This window comes from Apis laboriosa, unplaced genomic scaffold (genome assembly GCF_014066325.1).
Source record: "Apis laboriosa isolate Shangri-la unplaced genomic scaffold, ASM1406632v1 scaffold49_cov149, whole genome shotgun sequence".
NCBI classification, from domain to species: Eukaryota; Metazoa; Arthropoda; class Insecta; order Hymenoptera; family Apidae; genus Apis; species Apis laboriosa.
In genome coordinates this window covers 2,925,426-2,938,255 of record NW_025223500.1, presented here as the reverse complement: position 1 = coordinate 2,938,255, position 12,830 = coordinate 2,925,426, and the positions used below count along the sequence as shown (strand labels likewise).

The 12,830-nt window shown below is 22.6% G+C and overlaps 2 long non-coding RNA genes across 2 annotated transcripts; both read left to right on the top strand.

Moving 5' to 3' along the window:
• The first annotated feature begins 1,047 nt into the window (after positions 1–1,047).
• LOC122716826 lies at positions 1,048–12,240 on the top strand. Its single transcript, XR_006347102.1, has 3 exons — positions 1,048–1,285; positions 10,308–10,503; positions 11,762–12,240. It is a non-coding gene; the product is annotated as an uncharacterized LOC122716826 (long non-coding RNA).
• LOC122716825 lies at positions 2,082–5,896 on the top strand. Its single transcript, XR_006347101.1, has 3 exons — positions 2,082–2,179; positions 4,201–4,289; positions 4,992–5,896. It is a non-coding gene; the product is annotated as an uncharacterized LOC122716825 (long non-coding RNA).
• Positions 12,241–12,830: the final 590 nt, after the last annotated feature.

The window sequence follows — 12,830 nt, the reverse complement described above, 5'->3', positions numbered from 1 at the left end:
CGTCTTGCCCGAATATACGTCTGCGCGAGCGTATATACGCGAGCTTTTCTACATGAGTATTCCTCCCTCTACTACTTTCAACCGCAACGTTCGGCGCCGATCTGTCCCTCTCTTTTCTTCTCGTTTTTTCTTTATTTACCTGCACACGTGGATGTATTCGGTATAGTACAGTAACTTTTGTAATATTGCAAGATCGTAAAATAGCATTGAGCATCAAAATGGGCATATTTGAATGTTTAGACAAACATATTGATAGAAATTTGAGAAGATGAAAATTTGAATAATTAATATTTTGACGATATCAATGGATATTTTGATTATTTAGATTTAATATTGATGTTTTTAAAATTTTTTATCCAATCTGTCTTTTTTATCGTCAAAAAATTTCTGGAATTAGAAAATAATAAATAAAAATAAAAGAAAATAAAAACATATAGAAAGATATATTAACTATATGAGAGAAATAAAAACAAATAAAATATCATTTCTTTAATAATAATAATAAGTGCTTTTTAATAACAAATTAACTTGTCATACAGGTTAAATGACTTTGAATAATAAATATAGAAAGATAAAGAAAAAAATATTAATAAATGTCTATAATGTAAATACATATATCAAATATAAGAAAAATATATTTATTTTCATGTAAATTAGAATATTTTATAATAATCGTAAAAAAAACTATTATATTTTGCATGCAAAATAAAATTTTAACAATTGTTTCTGAAGTATATAAAACTAAATAAAAAAACAAGTTTTTTTTCTATCCTGTAATTTCATATTTCGTTTTTATTTTATTAAAAAACGATATAATATACACACACGTTATATTTTTCAATATATAATTATCAAATTAAAAAAAAAATAGATATTTATTATTTAATAAATATTTAGATATTTAATATAGATATTTACTATTTTCTTTTAATAATATTTACTTTATTATACATAAATAAAAATGTATTTCAGTTTGTATACGAAGTAATTTTAAATAATTCTTTCTTAATCTACTTTGCTGTATGTCTCTTTTTGTTGTATGCGATTTCAAAAAAACCGTTGGTATATAATTGGATGCTTTATATCTGTCCATTTTAATGTTTCTCTGCGCAGTGCTCTATGGGACACAGTGTATTCCCGCGTAGCAACGTTGCATTGCGTGTTATGGCTTCTTCCCTTGTCTTTTGAGATCTCGGTCAGAGAGAATTGATAGTAATCGTTACTTTTGTATTCTAAATCATACACTATCAACGTTTAAATTCTGGAAACTTTTCAAATTTTAACGGTAAGAGAAAAATATTATTTCGTTTTTGGAAATCCCTTATTTCCTATAAAGTATTATATTTTATATTATATTCTATCAAGAAAGTAAGAAATATTCGATAATAAAATCATGTTTACAATATTTTTATTATTATTTTTTTATTTTTTATATATTATGTTCATTTCGATATCGTATTTTAATTTTTTTTATATATGTTTTTGAATGAAATATCTTTTATTTTAAGAAAAACAAATGTATTGCATTATTATTATATTAGTATTATACTACTATATATACATGTATTGAAAGCGAAGATAATCTTATAAAAGGAAAGTATCATCAAGGATAGAAACTAAATTCTTATAATGCAACATTAGATCTATCCTAATTCTAACCTAACTTTCGTTCTACTTTGTCAGCTCTATTTACTAAATTTATCACCAACAAAGATTTTAATTTCCTTATTCTTGGAATTACAATTCCTCTTAGATCTTTACAATTAAGATCACGAAACTGTACCAATACATCTACGTAGTAATGTTTTATACATGTATATATTTGTACCTTCATAGAATATGTTTTCCAAGTCGTAGATTTCACACGACAGAAACGCAATATTCGGCGTAATGCGATATTTATCGATACTGTCCTCACGTGCGCATTCCTATTAACATTCCGTATGAAATCTGCAGATAGATAAGTGGAATGCCTTGCACGTTTACATATACTCTGGTATCTAGATGCATCTGTGCTTGTAAAGACGTGCATGCATGCAAAGTTCAACGAGCGCTGGGGAAGCTGGCGCTAAACGGCAATCCTTAACGTTAGCCAACTGATCGGTGATTGTTGCTTCCTTCGTTATTTTTCTTGATAATACTATTATCCAATGTAGAAACATGATCAAGCATAATTAAGGTTCGTGTACAATTCTTGATATATCATCATAATAAATATACAAATAGAAATAGTAATCTCGAATGTATAGGTTAGGTGATATTTAAATATTAATTGATTATTATTAATTGATCGTGATAGCGATCATTCGTGATAAATGTTCATTAAAAAATGGAAATTGCAAATTATATAAAATATAAAATTATTTGTTATAATATTAGAATAAAATATTTGCTACATTATAATACAGTAAATACGTTATAATAGTAACATTATTATATACATCTTAAATAAAAAAGTTCATTTGAGAATATCATGTATGTATATATATCATTTAAATTAGAAACTAAATTTTATTTAGTTAAATTAAGAATATATTTAAGTACATAATAATTTTTTTCAAACAAATTTCATTTTTCTTCATAATATTATTATTAATTTATATAGAATTAATTTATAAATTTATAATTTATAAATTATAATATAATTTTATGATTTAAAAATTTTAGAATTATATATTTTTAAATTCATATTTTAAAAAGAAATATCATTCGTTGTAATCTTAAATATAATTTTAGATATTCTTTTTTTCAATTATTCTAATTTTGACATTGATTGATCACCATTATTTTTTTTTAAATATATTATATTTGAAACGTATAATTTAAATAGGAAAAATTCTCTATCTTTTTAGATGTATTTTTATTTTTGAAATTCGATAAACTAATAGTCTGTATGTTTATCTCGTCAATTATAGTTATACGTATTCTTTTTTGAATAGAATTGAATGTAAGAAAAGAAAAAAATATGGGACTATTATCTTCGTGATGTTTTTGTATTTTTTTGTGAGCTGTGAATTAAGGAAAATAACCCAGGTGCAGTATGCGAAGAACAAAAGAATACTTAAGGAAAGAGAAAATATTAATATTCTAGGTCACCGATTGTATAATACATTCACGATTAGAATGCATTCCCGTGACTTGTAACTTACCAAGTTTGTGGATTATCAAAATTGTTTGATAAGCATGATTTAGGGAATTATATCCGGCTAGTAATACGGATAAATCTAATGCATTATATTACATACATTATATGTAATACATATCAATTCGAAAACCATTGTGTGTGAGAGATTATTGCTTTATATATTTATTTATAATAAATTTTTTTAAATTGATTTTTAATATATTAATATATTCATTATTAATTATTATAAATCTAAATTTTATTTATTTAATGTATAATTTTCTATAAATTAAAATTAAATTAAATAAAATTGAATAATAACAAAAAAACATCATAAAAATATTCAGAATTATATAAATTTTATATTTATATTTATAAAAATTTTATTTTAGCAATAAAATGAACTAAATATAATGACTTGTTATAGTAAATAAATAATCATATTTGAATATTACATTTCATCATTATTTAATTTATAATAAATTATAAAAAAATATGCATACTAAATAAATAAAATTTATGTTTCTATTAATTATAACAAAGCAAAATTTGTTTTAAAAAATCAATTTAATAAAATTGTAAAATATAAATAAATATATTATAGATCAATAATTTCTAGGACATGATGCTTATAATGCAAGTCATTGTATACATATGCATAGATTCACAGAGCTAAAACATATACATATAATACTATTGTTGTAATTCAAGGAAAAAAAAGTAATGAAATTATAAAATTGATCATATTTATTATTAAATTTTACAAAAAAATTTGAAGATTTGATGAATGAATTGTATAAAATGATCTAATTGTAAACTATTATTTTTGAATTAATTTTTATTAAAAAACACAAAATAGTGTATATAATCTCAGTAAATTAAAGTTAATTGATATTTTATTGTAATTTAAAACTTTGTTATTTATTTTTTGGTAACTTATACTATATCGTTTATTATATAAACTAATAAACGAATTTAATAATCTATTTAGAAAGATTTAGAGATTTTGAATCTAAAAATTTGAATTATAAAAATAAATTCGCCTTTCTTTAACTCGATTACATTGATCAATGCAGGTAGAATGATCTAACTGAACTTGAAGCATACAAACCTGAAGTGTGTGCTGAATAAATCCAAACCTGAACTATTCTAATAGCATGTATCCGTGAGTATATGTAGGTTTAGTTTGTCACTATAAAAAATACGGGTTTCGTAATCAAAGAAAAATTAGTTTCTATTTTAATAAAAAATATTAAAATATTTATTTAGAAAGAGATAATTTTTTTTAATACTTTCGTACATTAATTTTATTTAAAATTAATAGATTTTGTAAAAAATTTATCTACTATTTTAAATCTAGTATTTTTATGTACAAATGTAAAGAATTATGAAATCTGATTTTAATCTAGTTCAAACTAGAAAAATAATATTAATCTACAGATATGGCATAACTCAAATACAATAAAAATATGTATTAAAGATATATGTGTATTTGAAAAATGTTATATTTACTATTATTATTGATAAAACTGATTTGTTATAAATAATAAATAATAAAATATAAATAAAAAAAAATAAAAAATAAAATAAAATAATTTGCCAAATAATATTTTAAATTAAAAATATATATTTAATATATATTTTTATAAACATATATATTCATATATATTTTTAAATTGAATATAAGAATCATAATTATAAAAAAATATTATGATTACAATTATAGTAAATTGAAGTTACGAAATCGTACAGATTTTGAATTGTTGTAACAATTATATCGAAAATAGAATTTGTTTTTGATTAAAAATGATTGTAATAATCCTTTAATTTATTGCACTTTGATAAATTAATATTTTATTGTTTTCAGAACAAGAAGCAAATTATATAAATTTAAAACGCGATAACCACCTACGATATATGCCAGTATTATCTTATTGAATGAAAAAATATAAATTTGTACAACGAGCAATGATAAAGCTAAATATAAGAGTATATATATAAAGTGAGAAAGATAAGACACGATTGTTCAATACGATACCGAAGATAAGAAACGTATGATTGTATAATCATATCACATTATTATACTGTAGTGATTACACTGAAGGAGAGAAAGTGTTATAAAATTTTTATCCATAGCATTGATTTGTTACGAAACGTTCAATCGAGGAAAATCACCATAGATTCGTTTAAGAGAAATCTTGAAACTTAAAAGATAGAGAATCAAAATCTATGAAATTTCAATAATATATAATTTTTTTATATAACTGAATCTTCTTAGAAAAATTTTTTATTTATTAAATAATTTAGAGATTGATAATGATTAAATAAAAAAAAAAAAAGAAATTATAGAGATAAATTTAGATTTATTAATGTGGATTACTTTCAAATCAATTCAATCATTGTACTTTCAAGTTTAATAAATTTCAATTAATGAAAATAAAAAAGATGGACATTTTTGACCGGATCAAAATGTATCTCCATGGACTATAATAATTTTGATTAATTAGAAATATATATAATATAAAATATGATCATACAAAAACGCCTATTTCTCAATTGATAGTGTCACACAGTTTTACTAAATCAATTTTATGACATTTAGTTTTGTTGAAATAACTTTAATTGCCTCAACAAAGATATATATTCAATAAATTTCTATTAAAAAAAACATAGATTTTAATGATTATCATTTTTATAGTCATTATATCAAAACGATCTAACAATGATTAATACTGATATCAATAATGGTAGCTGAATCTGATGTGGATTGATCTTTTTAATAGGACTCAATGAAATCATCGTAGATAAACACGTCATGCTGGATACATTCATATTAATATCAATCTCTTCGATATCATGATCGGCAGTAAAGATAGTCAAAATTCTATTATTGATTCTTATTCTTGTATCGTTGATATTTCTTATTGAATACCAACTCGATTAGTAATAACTGGAATAATAATTTTTTCTCTATAGGGTGTCTTTATAAATCATCGACTTCCATGTTTGATAAGATGATATGAATGGAAAAAGTACGTAAAGGTTATATAATAACATTATCAAAAAAAAAGTGAATAGAATAATTTACATATTATTTTGTCAAGACAAAATTATATTTCTTATTTTTTAATTCGTTTCGAATTTGGTAATGACTAGCATTTTCTTTCCATAATCTGATCATATCTATATCATAAGATTCTTGGTTATAACTAATGATGCAAAAGAATAACCAATGCTGAATAACAACCCTGTGATGCTCGATAATCGGTAATACCGTTTGCTTAAAACAGAATCATTTTTTTCTTTCTTTTCTTCATCACATCAATGATTGTAATCTAACCGTTTCGAAATCTATACTACGTACGATGTTCCATTTGATTTTTTGGAATTATGCATATACTTTCACAACGAGAAATTCTCAAGGAGAATAGGTTTTCTTATTTACGTATATTCAATAAAAAATCACAAACAAACTGGTTATATCTACATTGTAGAATAATTTTGTATTATTTTAAATCTAATAACGAAGATAGAATAAAATAAATGAAGTTTAAGACTCGAATAGATTATAATTAAAATCATTATGATTAAAGTATTTGATTTTCATATATTTTACACATTGCATACATTATATATATGTTTAATGAGTCGACTTTATAAAAGATAAATAAAATAATTAATCATAAATGAAAGTTTAAAAAAAATATTGTAAGATTGAGTTCGTAATTTTAAAATATTAAAATTCTTATAATTGGATATAGATTTTTTTCTTGTATACACAACGAAATAATTCTCAAGAAATTGAATATTTTTACAATAATTTTTTTGTTGAAATTTTTTTTTATATTAAATTATTTAAATATTCTTGATATATCTAGAATAATTTTAAAAAAAATTCTCCTTTTAATAATTTTAATGATCATTGAGTTTTTAGATAGATTAAATTAAATCAGATAGAGATTAAATCAAATAAAAATTTGAGATCCTAAGAATTAAAAAGTACATATTGTATTTTCCTAGATTAATCTCTCAAATGAACAAATCATGTAAGTAAATATCGGATATTGAAATGAGTAATAACAAATAAATATCAGGTACTCAAATGAGTAAATCATATATATAAGCAAATATAAATACATCTATTGAATCAAATGAAGTAAGTGTTTCATTTATTATTTTAACTGATTATAGTTTTAAGGAATAAGTTTAAATCATAATTCATCAGTAATTTTAGCAATCAATTCGATTTGTTTATCTTCTCTGATTGGACTTGATGGATAGTGTACATATTGATTGACATTTTAAGGTATCGTTTACAAAAACGAAGATAGAAATTGTATTGATCAAAAATACTTTATTGACTTACGTCAGTAGTTTTGTCAATAGTTCAGTTAAATTTCAGTTACGTCAATGTTAGTTTTTGCAAATGTAAATATAGCGTGATGCATTCTGAATGTAAATACAATATTGCATTTAAAACAGAATATTTTTTCATACATAAATATTTTGTTATGCCCAAATTGTTGATAATTCAAATTATGAATTTATATATTTTATTTTTTACCAATTAACAGAATTATTTTTGTAATTTTTTTAATTTAATACATTGCAATAAATGAACGTTTTCATTTGTTATTCGTTCTTTGCAGTATAAAACAAATCTGTAATGTGCTTCGTAGATTAATGAGATATTCGGTGTTTCATACGATGTCTGGTCCTTTTCTTCAAGATTCTATTAATAACACCGGTTTCATGGATTAAATCATGATTTGAGAGAGATTTTAATACACAAGAAAACTGAGTATACATATTCATCCGAATGGAATATTTATTAATTCTAATTAAAAAATTCAACCAGACTTAATTTCTATTCCTTGGATAATTAAATGAAATAGAATTTTAATTCTACATTATTGAATACGTCAAACATTTTTTGCTATTATTGCCACGGAAAATATATTTAATAAAATAGTTATTTTCGATTATCTTTTAAAATTCTATTTTTTTATATGTCAATTATATTTCTTTCTTTATTATTTTATTTCTATAGATAATTGAATTAATAACATGATGCATTTTTAAAGTAGCATTTTCATTTATTAATTTTCCTATTAATTATTATTATCTTCTATTATTTAATAATTATCTTTTATGTCACATTTTTTTTTAAATAAAAATTTATATACATATTTGATATTTATATAAATTAAAATTTATGTACTTAAAAACATGTTTTTCAAACAAATTTCATTTTTCTTTAAGACATTCTAGAAGTCAAAACCAACAAAAGTTTATATATAAAATGTTGTTATATATAAAAATGTTGATTAAATCTTATTTATTATAAAAATTATAAACAAGTTTGTATTAGATGAAGCGAGATAGGAATAGATCACATTCTATTTCTGTTTTTGTTCAACGCGTTCAAATTTCAATTGCTTATATTTAATAAATAAGACTTAATCGACAACTTAATCGATTTTTATATAACAACTTTTGTGTTTATTTTGATCTCTAGAATCAATTTTCCAAAAAATATAATAACATCTTGTATAAATAATTTTATTTTTCTTCATACTTTTATTTTTATTTTTTCTCTTTTAGTTTTTTCTTTCATTTTAAATAAAATCTATATCTCTATAAATAATAAAAATGTTATGGATATTTAAGATATTGTCAATTTTTTTGGAATGGAAAGAAAATTTTTGTAGAATATACACGATCCAATGCCGACCTTCGCCTTACATCAGCGATCTCTTTTTGTCCTCGAGACGTATATGGAATCCACATGGAGATATCGTGTTTTTGTACACTCCTTGGAAGATGCTTTTTCTGTAAAGGGTACTGATGCAACCGGATTCCAGAAAATGCACAACTTTCGATACTTATTCTTGCTTCTTTTATTGATATATTTAAAAATTAAACACCATTTGTCTACTTATTTTTAAATAATTTTTTATAAATTATATTTAATTAAAATATTAAATAAAAATTTAATATTAAAAATTAGAAATCAATTTAAGAAAATATATATGTTAAATAAAATTCTCAAAAAAATGTGCTTGGATAATTTGATTTATGTTACATTTAGAAAAACATGATATATTAGGTTTTGCCATTTAATTAAAGGAATGTACATTCATGCAATAAAATTAAAAATTTCTTATTCGAAAATTTAATTTCGCTTTATTGAACGTCAACGCTATATTTATTGAATTAAATTTGCATTAGGATGATATCGTACCCTTTCTTATCTTCGATCTTCGCTTTTCTCGACCAAGCCTAACTGTTCTTAATGTAATAAAAGAAGATTCATGAACGAATGAATCATGTTTGTTCGAATGAACGCATGAATAATCTTAAGAGAATCGTGCAAATGTTGATCGCATTGCAATGAGAAATTAAACAAATTCTTTCTTTAGTGGAGCGAGTCTACGTGAAAGGTAAAATAAAAAGGTAAAATAAATTGATTTGTTACTTATGCAATGCAAATATGTTATTGTGTAACTTGCTCGACAATAGCCTCATTGTAAATAATAATCATGGTGGTTTTGATAAATCATATTTACTCGAGCGAAACCCATATGCTTTTATTTGTTTAATCGAATCAGTATTTTCGTAATCGATTGTAGGTTGTTCAAACTGTTATAACAGTATACAATTGTGTTTCTCTCATTAATAATCTTAAACAGCATGATTATTTATAGAGATATTCTTGGAAATGATCACTGATTCCAAGTTGTTGTTCTTATTCATATACTTTACATATTTATAAAGATTTAAAAAAGATTATAAAAGTAAATATGAAAAAAATATCTGATATTATAAATTTTTCCAATTTTTAAAACTATAATAAAAACTTTACAATTTATTTTACAATTTAATAAAATAATAAATCTTAATAAAATATAATCAAATATATTAATAATCATTCTGACTTTAATTATAAATTAAATAATAATATAATAAAAATGTCTTAGAAGAATTACATAATACGTTTGAACAAAGAGATAAGATTCAATTTTTTAAAAGAATTTTCAAATAATATAGTATTTTATAGTAAACTTTTAAGAATAGAAATAAATTTAAAATTTAACAAATTTTCATCTCCTATAAAGGTCTGTTTTTAGGCGGCAGAACAGATTCATCCGTCACGGCTGAGACTTCCGTTCTTTGTTTGCAGTTTCTATTTCAGCATGTCCTCGACCAATCACAAAAAGGAAGACACCAGTTATCGAACACATCGAGCCAATCGTTTATCTCGAAATTATTTTTGTGTATCTTCTTTTTCGATAACGAGCATCACACGATATAAAACGAAATTAAAACGCTATCTAGTTAATACAATGGTATACACAAATGAATTAATTTGATCGTGGGTAAGTAAAAATTATGTTCAGTGTCGTATATTCCATTACGGAATCTCTATTGTTATCTTAAATTAAAGTTGATGTCATTCACTATCACACTTGCTCTATCTCTATCAATATAAACTTATATATCGCGACAATAACGTTAATTCAAGTATAAGTGATATATAGTCAGTGTAATTCATGACACGAACAATATGATTTAGTTGATCGAATGCGTTTCGGAAACGTTAAATTTAGGTTTCCTGTGTATATTGTAAATCGAACAAGGTTAATAGCTTAGTTCCTCTTTCCATCGTGTAATTATGATGGAAATTAATGGTGAATTCGAACATTTGGTAATGTTAATTAATATTGATAGATAATAAATTTTTGTTTATACAAAATTTTGAATATACAATTTTTATCATTAATTCAAGGGTATGTTTAATTCTAATATTGATCTTTGGTTATTGAAAATTGGATTGCATATCATGCATTGCATTCTTAAATATTGAGAATAATGAAAATGAATTTAATATTAAAAATACAAAGTATATCTTTGTTACATTTTCGAAAAAGGAATAAAATTTTTAATAAAAACTAAATTAATAAGAAGAAAAACTATTCAAAATAATATAAAAAAATTATTTTTAGATACTTAAAATATTATTAATATTGAAAACACATTTATACATCAAAATTAATTAGCATTAATAAATATAAAAAAAATTTAAAAAAAATTATTTACATCGTTTTGTTAACAAAAAAAAATAAATTAAAAATTGCATCCAATGTAACATTGATAACAAATAATTATTTCACGCGTGATTAAATCAATAAATGATATTCCTTATAAAGATTATTCTGGAACGTATTACAATAAACATATATATACAATAATGAATATAATTCATTCCATCAATTTATATAAGCAATGAGAAGATGAAAATTTCTTCTCTACCGCGAAATACACCCCATAAACTACCATTAACGGTTCAATAAATGCCTTAATAAAAGCAAAGGATCGAGTCAAGATTCCATTACAAGATTCTATTTCTCCTTTGTATAAATTCATAAATCTAGTTAAACTACGGCGCATTTTGACATTATGTTATCTTTATAGTTTTATTCAAAAATATAGATTAAGACACGTAATAAAAATCTTACAAATTTATCATGCAAATGTAATAATAAAATTTAAGTAAAAAAATGAAAAATATGTCTTACCAATTAAATATTAATGTATTATTCTTATTATTATTTTTTACATAACATAATCTTTCAGATCTTTTCAAGCTGCTGATATAACATTGTCTGACGCCAAACCATTGTGATTGACATCGAATCAACGTTACATAAAGATACTTAGATCGTCTTATAGAACGAGCCAAAGGTGTGAACGTGATAAAAATCCCGAATCACATTTGATTCCGGATAAATAAACGGTTTTTTTAAAAAGCATTGTTCCTCGATATTTTGATAAAAACACGTATAATAACGAATAAATGAATTGATTTTAGATACAAGGAAGAGAAACGTTAAAAAACATTAGTAGGAAAAGAAAGTAAGTTTATTTGAAAATTCTGTTTTCAGAAAGTATAAGTAAGAAACATAAAATTTTAAAAATCAAGTAAATCTTTATTACTATGTTAATTTATAAAAAGATAATTAAAGAAAGAGAAGATATCGATCAAGAAAAGAGATTTTAATCGATTATTTTTCATTTTCCTTGTACACTTATTCTTTAAATCGCAATCAGATATAATCCGATTAGTTAAATCACGTTAAATCATTTATGTATATCTAATGTCAGTATATACACTTCTTGTGACGAATACATATGAATGTAAGTGAATACTTTGCACTACAAGTCCAGGCGAAGAGAATAGTTACAGAAATAGCTTATGACTCAATATTTAGACAGCACATTTAATACGAACCATACGGAAATATATTTCTTGTGGTCAAAAATCGATGATCTATTTGATAAATATAGTTTACACGATTTCTATAAAACATTCATTAATCCGAAAAATCTTAAAATTCTAAAATCAGGTCCAAAGAGATGCAAAATCTTTTCAGACTAAAGATTTTTGAATTAAAAACTCGGATCTAAAAAATTTCCAAATCACAATTTATAAGAATTCTTAGCTCGAAATCCTCAAATTTGCTGGTATTTAATAGATAACAATTTTAGACTGATTTTTGTTAATTCTTTCGAATTTACAATCTCTAGTTTTGAAATTTTACAATTTCAAATTAATTTCATTAATAAGTAATATTCTTTCATTTTCATTGTTTGAATATCTTAGGATATATGAGCATTAAATATATAAAATTCTACACATTATGAC